General features: G+C 41.5%; 1 protein-coding gene across 2 annotated transcripts in view; it reads right to left on the minus strand.

Moving 5' to 3' along the window:
• The window catches only part of PRKCB (protein kinase C beta), a 374,767-nt gene that overhangs the window by 117,685 nt on the left and 239,223 nt on the right, over window positions 1-17,859 (minus strand). The gene's annotated exons all lie outside the window — the stretch shown is intronic.

The following is a 17,859-nucleotide window of genomic DNA, read 5'->3' on the forward strand; positions in this document are numbered from 1 at the left end:
CAGAGTCGGACACAACTGAGCAACTGAACTGAACTGAACCCCCAAAAGTTAAAGTGCCAACCAGTGATGGTTGTAGAACCTGTGAAAAGGTTTCCTGGCATCACATTTATTTAATGGGAATCTTCATTTATTAACACCAACAGCTAAGAGGCATACGAAGTGAGATAAACTGAAAAGATGTAGACTCTATGTTGGTTTAAAATTGATTTCTGACTTTCAAACTGCCCTTCCCCTAGATTAACCATAAATTTTTTTAGTTTATTTTCCAAAAGGCCTCCAAGAAAAATTAGTTTCTTCCAATTAGCTTAATCCTTTCTAGGATCCTACATATTGTACTTCATTTATGGTTGAATAGAAGACTCTTGAGAGTCCCTTGGACTGCGAGAAGATCCAACCAATCCATCCTAAAGGAAATCAGTCCTGGGTGGTCATTGGAAGGACTGATGTTGAAGCTGAAACTCCAGTATTTTGGCCACCTAATGCGAAGAGCTGACTCGTTTGAAAAGATCCTGATGCTGAGAAAGATTGAGGGCAGGAGGAGAAGGGGACGGCAGAGGATAAGATGGTTGGATGGCATCACTGACACAATGGACATGAGTTTGAGTGAACTCCGGGAGTTGGTGATGGACAGGGAGACCTGGCGTGCTGCGGTTCATGGGGTCGCAGAGAGTTGGACACAACTGAACAACTGAACTGAACTGAATATCTGCTTGCATGAAGATATCAAATTTTGTTTATCCATTCATCAGCTGATCAACTTTTGACTATTGTAAAAGGTGCTGCTATGAACATGTGTATACTCTGACATAAAAATTTACATATTCTATGATTCCATTTACATGAAACATCCAGAACAGGTAAATCCAAAGAGACAGCAGACTAGCAGCTGCCAGGAGTTGGTGGTAGGTGGAATGGGAGTTACTACCTAATGGTTATGGGGTTTCCTTTAAGGGTGACAAAAATTCCTTGGAACTAGATAGAAGCGATGGTTGCCCAAAACTGTTAATTCAGTAAATGCCACTAAGCTATACACTTAAAAATGGTTAATGGTGCATTTTATCTGAATTCAAAAAGAAAACCAGGCAACTGATATGAACATGCAGTACAGCACAGGGAACTCTACTTAATGCACCATGGTGACCTAAATAAGAGGGGAATCCAAGAGGGAGGGGTATGTGTATATGTATAGCTGATTCATTTTGCTATGCAGTAGAAGCTAACACAATATCATAAAGCAACTACACTCCAATAAAAGGTAATTAATAAAAAAGTAAAAGCTATTAATAAAAGAGAAAGAATTGCCCTCTAAACCAAAATGACCTATTTATCCAGGCAGCACCCATTAACCAGTGCCTAGACAGCCCAGGGTGAGAGGGCTGGAAAAACAGCAGCATTACAGCTAGGCTCCACCTGTGCCCAAGAACACCCTGGGTAAAGGAGGTTTAGCAGGGAAAGGAAGAAGAAGGTCAACAGTCTGGGATGCAACTGAGTATAAGAAGGATGAGGCAGCATAAGACATCAGTCTGGAGAAACGGGAAGAAGTTAATTAGGAGTCAGTTCAAAAACCAGTAACATAGATGGCCAAGGGAAGGCGATAAGAAAATGAAAACTGTCTAGATCTTGAGGATACAGTGCCAACCACCTCATTTATGATAGGAAAACCCAAAGTAATATATTGATATTAGCAGACTGAATCAAACTATCTGCTAAAAGGCTAACAAACAGTGACTCTTACCAGAATGCAAAGATGGCTCAACCTCAGAAATCTATTATTAAAATATTCATCATAATTATAGGTCAAAGGAGAAAACTATAGGATCATTTCAATTAGCTAGAAATAACAGGAAATCTCCACAGGACAAAGGACATCTGAAATAATAGCACCAAAGTTAATGGTAAATGCAATCTCATTAAAGTCAAGAATATGACAAAGATACCCCTTACCACCACCATCATTCAGTATTTGTTCTAAGTGCTTCATAAGTGCAACAAGTTATCAGAAAAGTAAAGAATAAAGCATCCCCATCACTCCCTGCAACCTCTGCTTCCACCTCATCACAGTCACCTCCTTCCTGGTGTTTATCATCCAGAAGTTACACTACTTTTTTAACTCAGCTTCATGTATCCCACAAGCTATGCTACTTCCCATTTTCCTGTTCATTAACTCTAGTACCCCACTGCTACAAATCTTTCATCACCAATCAACCTATTGAGCCCAATATAAAATTTTCTCTTTCTCCTCATTCCCTCTCGTCTTTACTCCGTTCACCCCCAGCTTAAAGTTTTGGAGGCATTATATTCACTCTCGAAAATTACTCTCAACTCCCTTGCTCCTCTTTCCTTTCATTTTATCTGACAACTAACCACTGCTTGGGATGGAGTGGCGGGGGGCTGACTTGCCTAAGACCATATAGCTAGTAAAGGGCTGAGACTGAATAAAGGGAATGAAGAAAGGGCTGAGTGGACTGTCAGAGGAGTGACAAGGGACCCCAGGAGGCATGCTGTAGCTTATTCTGCACTGACACCATTCTCTACTCTAGCACATGGCCCCTTCTTCCACTTATCCACAGGCTGAATTCCTATTCCATGTCATCTTGCAAGTTGTATCTCATTTTTGTACCAAAAGTAAGAATTTTACCTCTTTGATTTGGTTAAGTTCAATAAGCAGGTCCCTAATGTGTTCAGCATTCTGCTAAGTACTATGGACAGGGGTGCCAACATAATGTTGATCTTGTCTTCAATATCTTATGTTGACCCCCTATTCCCAGTGCCTAGCAGAATAAAACCAAGTTATTCAAAGCAATTTTGGGATCACGAATAGTCGAACATGACTTGGCGACTCAGCAACAACAACAGATTCAAAGTAGAGTTGATTTCTAAGGAGACAGTAGTCAGGTCCTATAGTATAGTGGATACAGGGCTATGAGAATCCAGGGTCTACATTTTGCCTAGCAGTTATTTCACATTTTTGAATCTCAAATTCTTGATCAGTAAAATGGAAAGAACATACCTCACTGGGCTGTTAAAAGGGTGAAATCAGATAAAGAATATACATTGTTAACACCTAGAGAAATAGTCAATAAATGCTAGCTATATTATTGCTTTCACTTTCATGTTATTGCTATTTCATTGTTATTACAATTAATATTCAGTGCCCTCTTTTTACTACATTGGTTTGTTTTTATTATGAAGACTTAATCATTTCCAAATTTTTTCTTGAGAATAAAGCATCTGACTTTTCCATTTGAACCCTTCCAAAGGAATGCTTCTCAGCCCTTAGTGTGGACAAGGGTCACCCAGATGACCAGTGAGATGCATATTCCTATGACCCACTCCCACAGATAAGATTCTGATTCATTAAGTCTGGAGTGACACCTGCTCATCTGTTTCTCTAAGTTCCCAAGTGATGCTGATACTGCTGGTCCATACAGCACACATTAGGTAAAACTTTCCTAGATGATATAATTTCTTAATATGCCCGTACACTTTCCCCATGGACTACATACAATCTCCAACTGTTCCTTTCTCTCATTCACTGAGCCTTCCAAGGAAAACAGCATGTGCAAGTTTCCAGGCTTGGATCTTGGAATGACACATCCATCACCCTAGTGAGCTGCATAAAAACATGATTTGAGAGGCTCTGAAGTGCCAGAAACTTGTCTGTCTGGTTGATTGGCAACACATATGCAAGTGAAAACAGCTTGTCTTTCTTCAAAGACCACACGCCCTCCCCTGTCTTATAAACTGACAGCACAGGACAATCACCAGAACATTCTTCTATTGTAAGTATGCACCTCACAGCTCCTTCAGAGTACTCTTTGTAGGACAAGTATTCTTGAGCCAATCTCATAACTAATGGTTTAAGAATGACCTCTCACTGGCCGTCTACTTCCCCTAACTTTCCAAGCCTAACTGAGGCATGACTCCATCTTTCCCCCAACTCTTATAGATAGACCCTTTCTTCTACTTCTGTTCCTTTTGGGTCTATCCTCTCCCAAAGGGGCCAAAAATTTCTGTGAAAAGGAACAAAGTGGAATTGATTCTGGGACTGTTGGTATTCACATCTCCAAGTGCTCTGGCTACTAAAGTCACTGTATCGTGACCAGCTGAAAGTAGCTTCAGGCTAAGATCCAAAGGCCTGTCCCTCCTGAAGCTTTTCAAAGTAGAGTCATGTTTCCCAGCAGCAAGAGAGCTGTATATGTATTGAGAAAGCAAATCTCTCTAGACCACACTTGGCGAGACTGACTTTGATTTTTCTTGATAAATGTTTCTTTACTATCTCTGTTGAAATTCAGCCAGCCCAGATGGTACAAAATGCTTCACACAAAGCAGAAATAGCAACTGTCCCCCCTGGTGGAAGCTTGCTAAGTGCACAGAAAAGTGTCCCAGTCAAGAGAACATTGCTTGCCTTGGGAGTGAAGCTGGTTGGGGGGTAAGATCTGGCTGTTTCCATCAAAGGCCTTCAGAGCAAACAAGGCCTCTGCATTCTGGTGTGATTACCTAATACAGTGCTGAATCCATAAAAGATAGCCCTACTGTTAACTATCTTCCTAAGGATTGCTCTTCAATAAGAACTTTCTTATTTTTTTTAATAAGTATTGGAAAGTCTGAATAACTGTGTTGCTTTAAAGTCATCATAATATACTATGTGAACCAGAAGCTTCTCTGTATTAAGAACTTCTCCTTTTGAAGGTACTTTCTTCAACATCATGAGTCCTTATTTGTCCTCACTATAAATGTCCTTAGAACAGTCATCCAAAGCAATCCCCACTAGCATTCAGTTATGTTTGAGGATGTCTGCAGAGATAAAAAGCAGGAAATGCAAATTGATACAGCCACTACGGAGAACAGTTTGAAGGTTCCTTAAAAAATTAAAAATAGAATTATCATATGACCCAGAAATCCCACTACTGGGCATATACCCTGAAAAAAAAAACAAAATTAAAAAAAAAAAAAACACATGCACCCCAGTGTTCACTGCAGCACTATTTAAAATAGCCAGGTCATGGAAGAAACCTAAATGTCTATCAACCAATGAATGGATAAAGAAGATGCGGTACATATATACAGCAAAATTTAATCAGTCATAAAAAAGAACAAACTTGGATCATTTGTAGAGATGTGGATATACCTACAGATTGTTACACAGAGTGAAGCAAGTCAGAAAGAGAAAAATCAATGTTGTATATTAACGCATTTTATCTACGTGGAATCTAAGAAAATGGTACAGATGAACCTGTTTTCAAGGCAGAAATAGAGACACAGACAGAGAGAACAAATGTATGGACACGAAAGGGGGAAAGGCAGGGTGGGATGAATTGCGAGACTGGGATTGACATATATACACTATTACGTACAAAGTAGATAACTAATGAGAACCTACTGTAGAGCACAGGGAACTCTACTTAATGCTCTGTGGTGACCTAAATGGGAAGGAAATCCAAAAAGAGGGGATATATATGTACATGGATATTTGGTTCACTTCGCTGTACAGCAGAAACTAACACAACATGGTAAAGCAACTATATTTCAATTTAAAAAAATAGGAAATAACGTGAATGCTCATCAACAGGGGAAGGGGTAAATAATCCAGAGCATGTTCACACAGTGAAATATTATGTATGGCTCTATAACACTGGGCTATCTACATGTGCTAACATGTTAAACCAGCAAAATGAAGATTGGCTATTACAATGTAATACTTCTTTGTTTAAAAAAAAAGTCAGTGGTTTCAACTGAAGATCGACATCAGTGGTTCAGCTGATGAAATCTGGATTGAGACTATGAATTAAATGATAGCACTGGGCCAATATTAGGTTTCCAGAGTTGAATAACTGTACATATGCACGAGAATGTCCGTGTCCTTAGAAAATATATACTAAATTATCTAGGAAAAAATGGGGACCACGATTCCAACTCATTCTCAGATGGCTCACAAAAACATATACACGCATATTAAAATATTTAATAGAGAGAATGATGAACAAATGAAACAAAACGTGAACAAATGGTAAATCAGGTAAAGAGAATACAGAAATCCTCGTACTGTTAACTTTTCTATAATTTTGGGACTGTGTTTAAACAAACAAGGCCCTCCAAATCTTTGAGACAAGTATAATAAATTTTCTATAAGGTCACATGTGAATGCAAATATATAGAAAAAAGTCTAGAAGGATAAATCCAAAAGTGGCTTGAAGAAAGGGCTACATCTGTGGAAGAGGTAAAGGCACCTGGTTCGTGGGCAAAAGAAACTTAAGCCTTAATTGTCATTTTCTGAAATTATTACAAAGAGAATGCATTCTTATATTAACTGCGTTATTAAAACTTAATTTAAAAAATCAATTCAGTTGTGGTCCATTTACCGCCGCCAAGAACTCATTGTTTTGGCCTTCAAAGACCCCCATTCTGTTCCCCAAAGACTTTTTAGAGCAACCGAGTCTGCAAAGATCCTGGTCTGAATGGCTGGGCCCTAGGTGAACAGACCCAGGATGGCCTTACTGAGACCAGCTGGACACCCGTGGCACACACGCCAGGACCAAAGCAGGACTGAAGTAAAGAGACTGATCAGGTGAAAACTTTCAGAGCCATCCACCCATTTTGGCTCTCCTGCTCTGCACCCACCTCCTTCTCTTTCAGTGACCTGATGGATGACAGTTTACTGGGCCTTCAGTTAATCCCAAGTTCCTCCCCACTGCCCCGTCACACTTCCTTAAGCCGAAACTTCTTCAGCTGTCTACTCCTAGATCTGCATTTTGTTGATAATAAGCCCACTTATTATGGGCTTCCTGAGTGGCTCAGTGGTAAAGATTCTGCCTGCTACACAGGAGACTTGGGTGCAATTACTGGGTCAACAAGATCCCCTGGAGGAGGGCATGGCAGTCCACTCCAGTATTCTTGCTGGGAAAACTCCTGTGGACAGAGGAGGCTGGCGGGCTAGTCATGGGGTTGCAAAGAGTCAGACATGACTGAAGCGACCGAGCAGCTGCAGCATTCACTCATTGCTTCTTCTAATCCCAAGCTTCTCTGATGCTATAGTTTTTGTGAGCCCTGGATCCATCAGCATCTCCTTCCATCATCTTAACTGGCCATCCCTGGCCTCATCTGATGGACTCTGATTACAAAGTAAGCAAGCCTAGGGTCTCTGAGTAGCCCACACGCAGGAGCTAAGACATCTCAAGTGCATCATGGCCAAAGGCTCTGAGAACAGCTGGCTTCCTGTCACTGCTGGCAGCGGCAGAGTCATCACACATCGAATCATCTGTGTTGAGACAGACTTCCAGCTGGGACCATCACAGTATCTGTCTGGAAGGGAGCCTGTCAAGCCAAGGCAAGTGAAACGATGATGGGGAGCTAATGCAGGTAAGCCAGGAACTAAGTTAGCAACAGTTAGACTTCAGAGTCACACACACCTGGGTCTAAGTTCTGCCTCTGCCTTTGACTCTCACTAACGGGGTGCCTTTAGTCAGAAGACTCCTCTGAGGACTTCCCTGGTGGTCCAGTGGTTAAGAATCCATCTTCCAATGCAGGAGACGCAGGTTTAATCCCTGGTCCGGGAAGATTTCACATGCCACGGAGCAACATGTACCATGCCAAAGTACCGCAGCTACTGAGCCTGCGTGCAGTTACTGAAGCCTGCCTTAGAGCCGGTGCTCTGAAACAAAAGAGGCTACTGCAGTCAGAAGCCTGTGCACAGCAACAAATACCCAATGCAGCCAAAATAATAAATAAATAAAAGACTTCGCTGAGTTTCCCTGTCTCTGAAATGCTGATAAAGTCGCATACAACTCAAAAGGATGTCTGATAATTATAGGACTGCCATCCATGCCAGTTTACCAAGAACAACCTCAGTCTCTATCTGTTGTTCTTTTACTCTCAAGAGAGTCTAGTTCGGACAATAAATTACATGGTTCCTCTAATTACAGAGGATAATGGTGTTCAAGTATAGTGAAAAGCACATGGCAGAGTCTCAACAAATGTTGATTTCCTGTCTCCTTTGAGAGAATTTAGATCAAATTACATAACTATTAAGATCAATTTCAAGGCTAAAAGAGTATCTCTCCAAAGTGATTTTCATATAAATGAACCTGGAGGAGGTAGTCAAAGAATGATGTTCTGATGCCAACTGTGATAAATCCCTCCCTTCTTCTTACATTATAGCTTCCTCTCCATTCCAGTTCAGCCACCTGGAGTCTCACCTGGAATGAATGGTTCTGCCTCTGAACTCCCCAATAACCTTTTATCTTTTTAATCCTCTGCTCCCTTTACACCATTTTTTTTTTTTTAAATACATATCAAACCCTTTGATCCCTGAACTCTTTCCTTTCTTCTGGGCCATCAGTGAGCTGCTGTGATGTTACTTTTCTTCCTAACCCTGCCAATATGGAAAGCTCCTCCAAGCACTTCTGGCCATGGGCTTTAATATTGTGTCTTTTGAACAACATCCTGTCTGCATACCTCTGACTGTCAGTGATACACGGCTTCGAGAGAGCACCAGAGAAAAGAATAATACATGGAGAGCTTGATGCATGACACACCCATGACCTCCAACAACCGCCTGGCCCTCCACACCACCTGTCACCCTACTGGGCATGCCTAGCCAACCCTTCCCTTTCCCGACAGAAACAATCTCAGGAGTTCATCATTTTAAGGCTCCTGTCTGATTCCTGTTCCATCTGGTTCGCACAATGATCTGTATTATGTCTGTGGCATGGATTTCTAGTTCTATCACGTTTTCATCAGAAGATGTAGGCTGAGCCATTTCTGGGGCATTTTGTGAAGAGGTCTGCTTTGCAAGTTAACATATCATCAATTTTGTGCATACTAGGGAAAAGGCGAGTCTCTTAAGGAAGAGTTCAGGCTTCAAGAGAGAAGTATTTGGCACGAGCTTTAAGAATATTATTTAAGTAATCTATACTCATATTTTTTTACCTGTTTTATCTGTCAAAGACGGACACAATATGTTTTAAAACCATCCCTCAATGGCATTTCTATAAATTCCTCATTTCATTTCTAGCAGTTTTTGCTTTTATGTATTTGACCCTGTGTTACCTGAGGCACGTGACTATTTTTTTAATCTTGGATTTTATGTTTCATTCTTTTAAAAATTCTTTTTTGTACTGTTTACTACTTGCTTGTCTTGAGCTCTGCTCTCAAAATAGGTGCTTTTCCATTTGCCCTGGTTGTTTCTGCAGGAACACCTGATTCCATTTACCTGTGGATCCATGCTGTTTATCCTCCACACCTTTTTTTTCCCCCATAACTATAGTCATCTTTTTGTTCCTTTCCCCTGCCACCTGGGAGTATTCCTTAAGCCTATTTCCATATGACTGATTATATTTTCTGCAGTAAGCACTCCTCTGTTAACTGTTTCTATGCATTTCAATTTATTTTTTAAATTATTTTTTATTATCACAATATGATATCCTTCTTGCTTACGCCTTCCCCTTAGCTAGTTCCTCTTTCATCTCATGCCTACTGCCTTATCCTTCTGCCCTCCCCCACTCTCAGTCTCTCTCTCTTTCTCTCTCCCTCCGACCCTCTTTTCCTCTCCTTGTCTTTTGTGTGTGTGTGTGAAAGTTTTGTGTTTTTTTTAATAATTATTTATTTTTGCCTGTGCTGGGTCTTTGTTGCCGTGTGGGCTTTTCTCAAGTTGTGGGGAGCAGGAGCTCCAGTTGTGGGGCATGGGCTTCTCATTGCAGTGGCATCTCTTGTTGGGGATCACGGGCTCCAGAGCTTGCCCGTTTCAGCAGCTGCGGTACGCGGGCTCTAGAGCGCAGACTCGGAAGTCATGGCGCACGGGCTTAGTTGCTCTGCAGCGTGCGGGGTCCTCCTACACCAGCGATGATACCTGTGTCTCCCGCATTAGCAGGTGGATTCTTCACCACTTAGCTACTTGGGAAGCCCTCCTTTTCCTGTCTTTTTTATCTGTTCATTTCCTGTCTATGGCATTTAATTATTTAATCAGCATACGTAATACTGACTTTTTGTGTATACTTTCGTGAATTTTAACATATGTATAGAATCATGTAACCACCATCCTACCAGGACATAGGACAGTTCAATCACTCCAGAAAAATCCTGTGAGCTGCTGCTTCATAGTTACAACCCACCCGCTACCCTCAGCCCCTAGCAATCGATGCTCCATTTCTCATTTACTATAGTTTTATCTTTTGAAGAATGACGCATCTTCCATATAAATGTAGCATCAGACAGGATGAAACCTTTTGAGATTGGCTTCTCTAACTCAGCAAAGTGCCTTTGAGAGGCAGCCAGGTTGTGCATATGAATAGTTTTTAATCATTTCTTTCCATTGATGAGGAATATTCCACTGTATGGATGAACCACAGTTCATTTATCCATTCACCTGTTCAAGGGCATCTGAGTGGTCTCTAGTTTTTGGTCATTATGAATAGAGCTGCTACAAATATTCAAATGTGAACATGAAATTTCATTTCTCTAGGGTAAATTCCTAGGAGTTAGATCATTAAAGCATATGGTAAGTGTGTATATACATACATTCGTGTGTGTGTATATATATACACACACACACACATAGGTGTTATATATATACATGTATAAATATATACCAAAAGGTTTTCCAAAGAGACTGTACCATTTTGCACTCCTGCTAGCAATAAATAAAAGTTTCTCTCACCTTGCATCCTTTCCAGCACGCTGTATTCACAGTATTTATTATTGTTTTTTTAATAATTTTATTTATTTATTTTTGGTTGTGCTGGATCTTCGTTGCTGCCTGGGCTTGCTCTTGTGGCGAGCAGGAGTTCCTCTATCATTGCGGTGCATGGGCTGTTCACTGTGGTGGCTTCTCTTGTTGCAGAGCACGGGCTGTAGGGCACACGGGCTTCAGCAGCTGTGGCGTGTGGGCTCAGTCATTGCAGCTGCTGGGTTCTAGAACACAGGCTCAATAGCTGTGGCACACAGGTTTCATTTCTCTGTGGCATGTGGAATCTTCCTGGACCAGGTATCAAACCTGTGTCTCCTGCACTGGCAGGCAGATTCTTTACCACTGAGCCACCAGGGAAGCTCTGTCATTATCTTAGCCATTCTAATAGGTATATAGTGGTATCTCACTGTAGCTTTAATTTGCATTTCCCTGATTTCCAGTGACACTGAGCCTCTTCTTGTGAGTGAACCTGCCATCCTTACACCATCTTTGGTGGTGTTTTGGCCCATCTTTTTCGTGGAGTTGCTTGCACACTTACGACTCTGAGAGTTCTCTACTCTGGATCCAGGTCTTTTTTCAGATATGTGCTTTGCAAATATTTTCTTCCAGTTTGTAGCTTGTCTTTTCATTATGTAACAGTGCCTTTTGCAAAGCAAAAGTGTTTTTTTATTTTAACGAGGTCCAGTTAATTATTTTTTCTTTCATGAGTCATGTTTTTAGTGTCATGTTTGAGAACTCTTTGTTTAACTCCAGGTCATAAAATTTTTTTCTCCTATGTTTTCCATTTCTATGCCTTTAAATTTAACATTTAGATCTATAATCCATTTTGTGTTAGTTCTTCAATAAGTTTATGAACAGAAGTTGAGGTTCATTTTGTTTGCATATGAATGCCAGTCATTCCAACATCATTTGTTGAAAGACTGGGTAGTCTTTCCATTTCTTTGTTTTTATATCTTTAAAAAAAAAAAACAACCAATGGGCTGTATTTGTATGGGTATACATCTGGACTCTCTCTTCTGATCCAGTTATTTATGTATTTATCCCTTTGCCAAAATTACACTGCCTGATAACTGAAGCTTTGTCTTAGGTCTGAAAATTGAGTACTGTGATTCTGCCAACTTTATTCTTCATCTTAAAAACTGTGTTGGCATTCTAGTTCTTTGGCCTTTTCATTAAATTTTAGAATCCCTTTGTCCATATCAATAAAAAAACTCCTGCTGAGATTTTGATTGGAAATTTATTAAGTCTACAGATCAATCTGAAAAACTGAAGACTTTACTATATCCTGGGTCTTCCAATCCATAAACAAGGCATGTCTCTTCATTTATTTAAGTATTCTTTGATTTCTTGCAGTGTTTTATAACTTTCAGCATACGGATTCTAGACATATTTTATTAGATTTATAACAAAATATTACATTTGTTTTGAAGTTATTGCAAACGGTATTTTAAAAACTTTAGTTTCTGTTGATATATGAAAATACAATTGATTTTTGTGTGTTGACCTTATATCTTTTACTAGTTCTTGGAGGTTTTTTGGCAGATTCTTTTGGATTTTCTACATAGACAATCATGTTTTCCATGTATAGAGACTTTTTTTTTCCTTTCCAATTTGCATTTCTCAATCTGTTTTTCCAATTTTTTGTTTCTTTTTATCATCTTATTGCACTGACTAGATCTTCCAGTATGATGCTGAATAGACTGGGTAAAGGTGGATGTCCTTGTCTTGTTTCATAGCTTATCGGGAAAGCACGCTGTTTTTCATTACTAAGTATATTGCAGATTTTTCTCTAGATGTCCTTTAACACCTCAGGAAAGTTCCTTTCTATTTCTAGTATGATGACAGCTTTTATCATAAATGAATATTATTAATAAATCTATCAAATGCCTTTTCTGCATCAAACATATTCATATGCTTTTTCTTTCTTTAGATTATTAATACAGTGGAATACACTAATTTTATTATTATTATTATTATTAATATTAATGAACCAGACTTACATTTCCAGGATGAAATTCACTTGAAAGTGTTAGTTGCTCAGTCATGTCTGACTCTTTGTGATGCCATAGACTATAGCCTGCCAGGCTTCTCTGTTCATGGAATTCTCCAGGCAAGAATACTGGAGCAGGTAACCATTCCCTTCTCCAGGGGATAGTCCCAACCCAGGGACTGAACCTTGGTCTCCTGCATTGCAGGCAGATTCTTTACCATCTGAGCCTCCAGGGAAACCCATTCACTTGGTCATGCTGTATTATTCTTTTTACTTCTTTCTGTATTTGACCTGCATGATTCTGTTGAAGGTTTTTGCATTTGTGGTCATAAGAGATAATCATGTGTAGTTTCCTGGTGCTGTTTTTGTCTGACTTTGGTATCAGAGCAATGCTAGCCTCATAAAATAAGTTAGGAAGTGCTCCCTCCTATTCCATTTTCTAGAAAAATCAGGGTTATTTCTTCCTTTGATGTTTGGTTGAATTCCACAATATAAATTTCATTTCAAGCACTTCTTTATCTGGATTCCACAAATTTTGGTGCATTGCATTTTTATTTTCTTTTATGGATTCAAAATATTTTCTAATGTTCCTTAAGATTTTCTCTCTCAACTATAGATTAAACATAAGTTTACTTTTGAATTTCCACATTTTCCCTACTCCCATGATTTTTATTATTACTAAAAGTGCTTTACTGAGCTTTAGAACAGAATATGCAACTGTCTATCATATATCTGGTACTGGATGCCCCACAGATACATCATGTCCAGGAATACTCATCAACTCCTTGTCATGAACCCCACCCACCAGCATTACAGATCAGAACATATCTGCTCCCTCTCCTCAATGCCATTCTTGATGAGTGCTTAACGATTCACCCAATTGCAGTAAGAAATCTGGAAATCGCCCTGGTTGCCTTCCCTTGGTACAATCTATGACTATATACAATTCCTTCTACCTCTTTATCATTTCATGTACCTGAGCCCTTTTCCTTCTTATTTTTAATTTTATTTTTGATTTTGACTTCACTGAGTCTTTGTTGCCGCGCACAGGCTCTTCATTGCCGTGCACCGGATTTCTCCAGTTGCAGCACATGTGGGCTTCTCTTGGTGCAGAGCACTGGCTCTAGAGCATACAGGCTCAGTAGTCGCGGCACACAGGCTTAGCTGCCCCACGGCAGGTGGGATCTTAGTTCCTAACCAGGATCAAATCCCCTTTCCCTGCAATGGAAGGCAGATTCTTAACCACCAGATCAACAGGCAAGTGCCCCTGAGCCCTTCTTACTATCCACACTGTTATCTAACCTTAACAATAATCATTGTATCATTGGGTTATGTGATTACTGAGTTACCCTTGAAGCCTATAAAGTGGTATTGTCCTTGGCAGGTAATGAGCGACTGGTAAACCTATCACACATATGGTTCTTGTGTGAACATTCCTTTTTTCTCTCCTAGTTAGTTTCTCGCCAACAGTCGTGCTCCATTCTGCCCTTCCTCCATGTCCCTACATCAAAATGAGCTTTCAAAAACTCAAGTCTGATTACAGACTCTCTAAACAAAACCCTTCATAGTTTTAGAAAATCTATTAATATTATCCACTATAAAACTAGGTCAAAGGAGAAAAACATGTAATTATCTCAAAAAATGACAAAAAGACAAGCAACAAAATTCAATAATCATTCTTTTTTTTTAACCCTTAGAAAAACAGGAAGAGATACATGCTTTTCTTGGCATAATAAATGTATCAAAGGTTTTCATTGTCTTACTAGTGAAACTCTATGGAGGCATTTCTAGTTCCCTTAAGGCCACAATCAAATTAAAAATGCCCACATCACCGCTATAATTTAACATCATTCTGGAAGCACCAACCAATACAATTACATAAAAGAAAAATATTAAGCGGCTTAGATGTTGGAAAAGGGAGACAAAATTAGCTTGTATTGTCTCAGCTGTACCTTACAGAAATTCTTCAGTGGTTCTGGCAGGCGATCGACACTCTCTGGTTGGCAGTTCTGATAAATTTTTCCCATTTTTAATCTCCTAGTCATTCAGTGGGGATTCAGAAGAAGGAGAAGTTAAATATATGGTCTCTGTTGAGCATGAATTACTTTTTTAATTTAAAAAAAAAGTTACTCTGTGATGACCAAGAAGAGGGAGACAGTGGTGGTGGTGTGTGGAAGGGAGGCTCACGGGGGAGGGGACAGATGTATATTTATGGCTGATGCACGCTATTGTATGGCAGAAACCAACACAACACTGTAAAGCAATTATCCTCCAATTAAAAAAACAAGCTATTTTAAATCTGGAAGAAAGAATTCTTGGCTTAATGGGAGGCCAGTCTTGTACACAATTACTCTCAACAAATTGGAACTGGATACAATGTGGATGGCCCAAGACCCAATCAACTGATTCCCCCAAATCTGTACATCACTGCCTAAACCATGCAACTTTCATGCTCTGTAACTGGTTTCATCTTGAAACCAGAAACTTGAAAAGCCGACCTTCTATAATCCACTGAACCCACTTTAGTGTCATCTATTTTCTACAGAGGGCTTCCCTGATAGCTCAGTTAGTAAAGAATCTGCCCACAATGCAGGAGATCTGGATTCGATCCCTGGGTTGGGAAGATCCCCTGAAGAAGGGAAAGGCTACTCACTCCAGTATTCTGGCCTGGAGAATTCCATGGACTATATAGTCGCAAACAGTCGGACACAACTGAGCAACTTTCACTTTCACTCACATTTTCTACAGAGGTTTCCCTAGTCACTCAGGGCCTTGCAGTTACCGAGGCTGCTCAGCACCTGCTATGACTCTGCACAGCCTCAAGACCTAGAGGTCCAGAGACCATTCCCCTCCCTGGAGAGGATGTGGGTTAGTCACCCCTTGGGGTCTCACAAGTGCAGTCTCCAAGTGCCTGACGTGCCCCGATTGTGTGGGCAATGCCACCGGGTCCCTCTGGGGATGCAGGGACAGTATGCAGGGATTCGTGCAGATAGAGGGGGTGCTCTGCAGACCACGCTCTAGAAAAACAAGAATAAACCCTGTCCCCGTGAACATCTGTTCCCCTCGGGCCGGCCCTTGGGGGGGTCTTCCCTTATGCCCAGGACAGATGGTTTGTGAGTAAGCCACCCAACACGCTAGCTTTATTTCTCATTTGGAGACCATGACAGGCCTCCAGTTGGGAGAAAACAAGGACAGACGAGGCGTACGGCTTCTTTGCCTGCATCCTCAGGACAGGAACCCTATCGGGTTCCTAGACGGTGTGCCTACCCCTCCTCCACCAACCCATGCCGAGAAGATGCAGCAGAAGCGCCAGGCGGGTGACGTTCAAACCCTGAGCTGCAGTAGCTGCTGACATGGCTTTGGGCACTGCTTCACAATGTGATTATTTCTAAAGATGTGACATAAATACTAACATGGGGTCCCTGGAGCTGCAGAGTCGCGGCTTGGCAGCTTAATTTCGACATTCAATCAAAACTGTCCGTCGGCAGCTTTGCGCAGCCCAAGCAGCAGTGGCCAGAAGCCCCACAATCTGCTCTCTAAGTGATGGGTTTAATTTCCAGAGGCTCGGGACAAAAGCCCCCTGGCCCCAAGGAAGGAGGGCTTACCTCCCTTCTCTGGAGAACCAATGCATATTTTCTCATTTCTTCAATGGGCTCCCTGCTTTGATAGAAGAGCCCTATCTACATTAACCACATCACTGAATCATGGGATCCAACGGATTTTTTTAAAACCTGACAGCCACATTCTCACGCCACGTTCCCCAGGCAGCCAGAGGAAAAGGCTGTCATTTGAAGATAAGTTTTCTGTTTCTTCTACTGTCATCTGGGGATGATGAGGGAAGAAAACATCTGTTCAGAGAAGTCCCAACAGAGGAATGTTCCCCCTTAGGTACTGTCAAACATCCTCAATGGCACAGAAGCACTGAAAGAGGGAGAATTCTCCTCCTGGACCTATTTGTCCTAAATGGATGGGTGGATGGATGAATGGATGATTAAAGCAATGGGTCTTAACCAGCCTTTAGGAAACATGCATCCTTCCCACTTTCTATTATAATTTTACCAGACTATTCATATCTCAAGCTCATTGAAGCACCTACTGAATCCTCCCCACCTTCCCCCACTCTTCACTACTGTGTACGTATGTATCTACATACATATACACACACTTATGCATACATGCTAAGTCACTTCAGTCGTGTCTGACTTTGTGATCCCACAGACCAAGCTCCTCTGTCCATGGAATTCTCCAGGCAAGAAGGGAATAGCCATTCCCTTCTCCACACACACACATACACACACACACACACACACACACACACACACACACATTATATGCAAAATACTTCCAAATGCCACAAGTACCATCTCACCAGTACTGATGCCATCCTCAGAAATCGAACAGGGTCTTGGAGGTCCCTCTAGATGCTCAGGTGTGAATTTAGTTGCTGGGGAGGTCCAGGGAGGGACTCAAGAGAGCCACTGGGACTGTGGGAGAGCCACCTGAGGAGGGTCACAGCTATCTGCTGGCTGGTACAGAGAACATTCTGGAAGAATGTCCTAAGTGCTCTCACGCACATCTGATGAGCGTGTAGAAAAGGGCTCACAGCTGGCGTGGGGCAAGTTTTCCTGCTTCCGGTCTATCACAGCCCCACCCTAGGTCTCTGCCTGATACTCCAAGCTCAGCTCAGACTCTGGTGAACATTTCAGGGACCCTGCCCATCAGCGGATGCTGTCCCCTGGCTCACTGAGAATGAACTCTATGCTGTTTCTTTCTGCAGCTCAAACCGTGGATGTGAGGGACATGTGTGGCGGGTAATGGGGTAATACGTTGAGGGTTTAAGAGGTGTGCTTCTCCAACTTCCTGCTTCATTAAATTCTGTCACACCCCGAGGCCGTTCCCCCCGACTCCCACCCCACCCTGCAACTAGACATGAGTCATTCGTGCCTCGGGGAGAAAGTTGTTAGGGGGGGACCGAGGAACAGAGACAGCACGTTCTCGGCTGTTCAGTTGTGCAAACCTCTTTCTCTACTGTCCTTTCCAGCAGACGTCAAAGCAGAGTCCAGCCTGGCAGGCAAGCACAGGAGGTTGCAGGGATCACTCCTCACTACCTGATCAGTCCCTCTGTCCCCAGATTCCAAGAGAGACCCACTTACTCCTCCTTCAGCGAAGGCTCCTATACACATTC

This window comes from Bos mutus, chromosome 25 (assembly GCF_027580195.1).
Source record: "Bos mutus isolate GX-2022 chromosome 25, NWIPB_WYAK_1.1, whole genome shotgun sequence".
NCBI lineage: Eukaryota > Metazoa > Chordata > Mammalia > Artiodactyla > Bovidae > Bos > Bos mutus.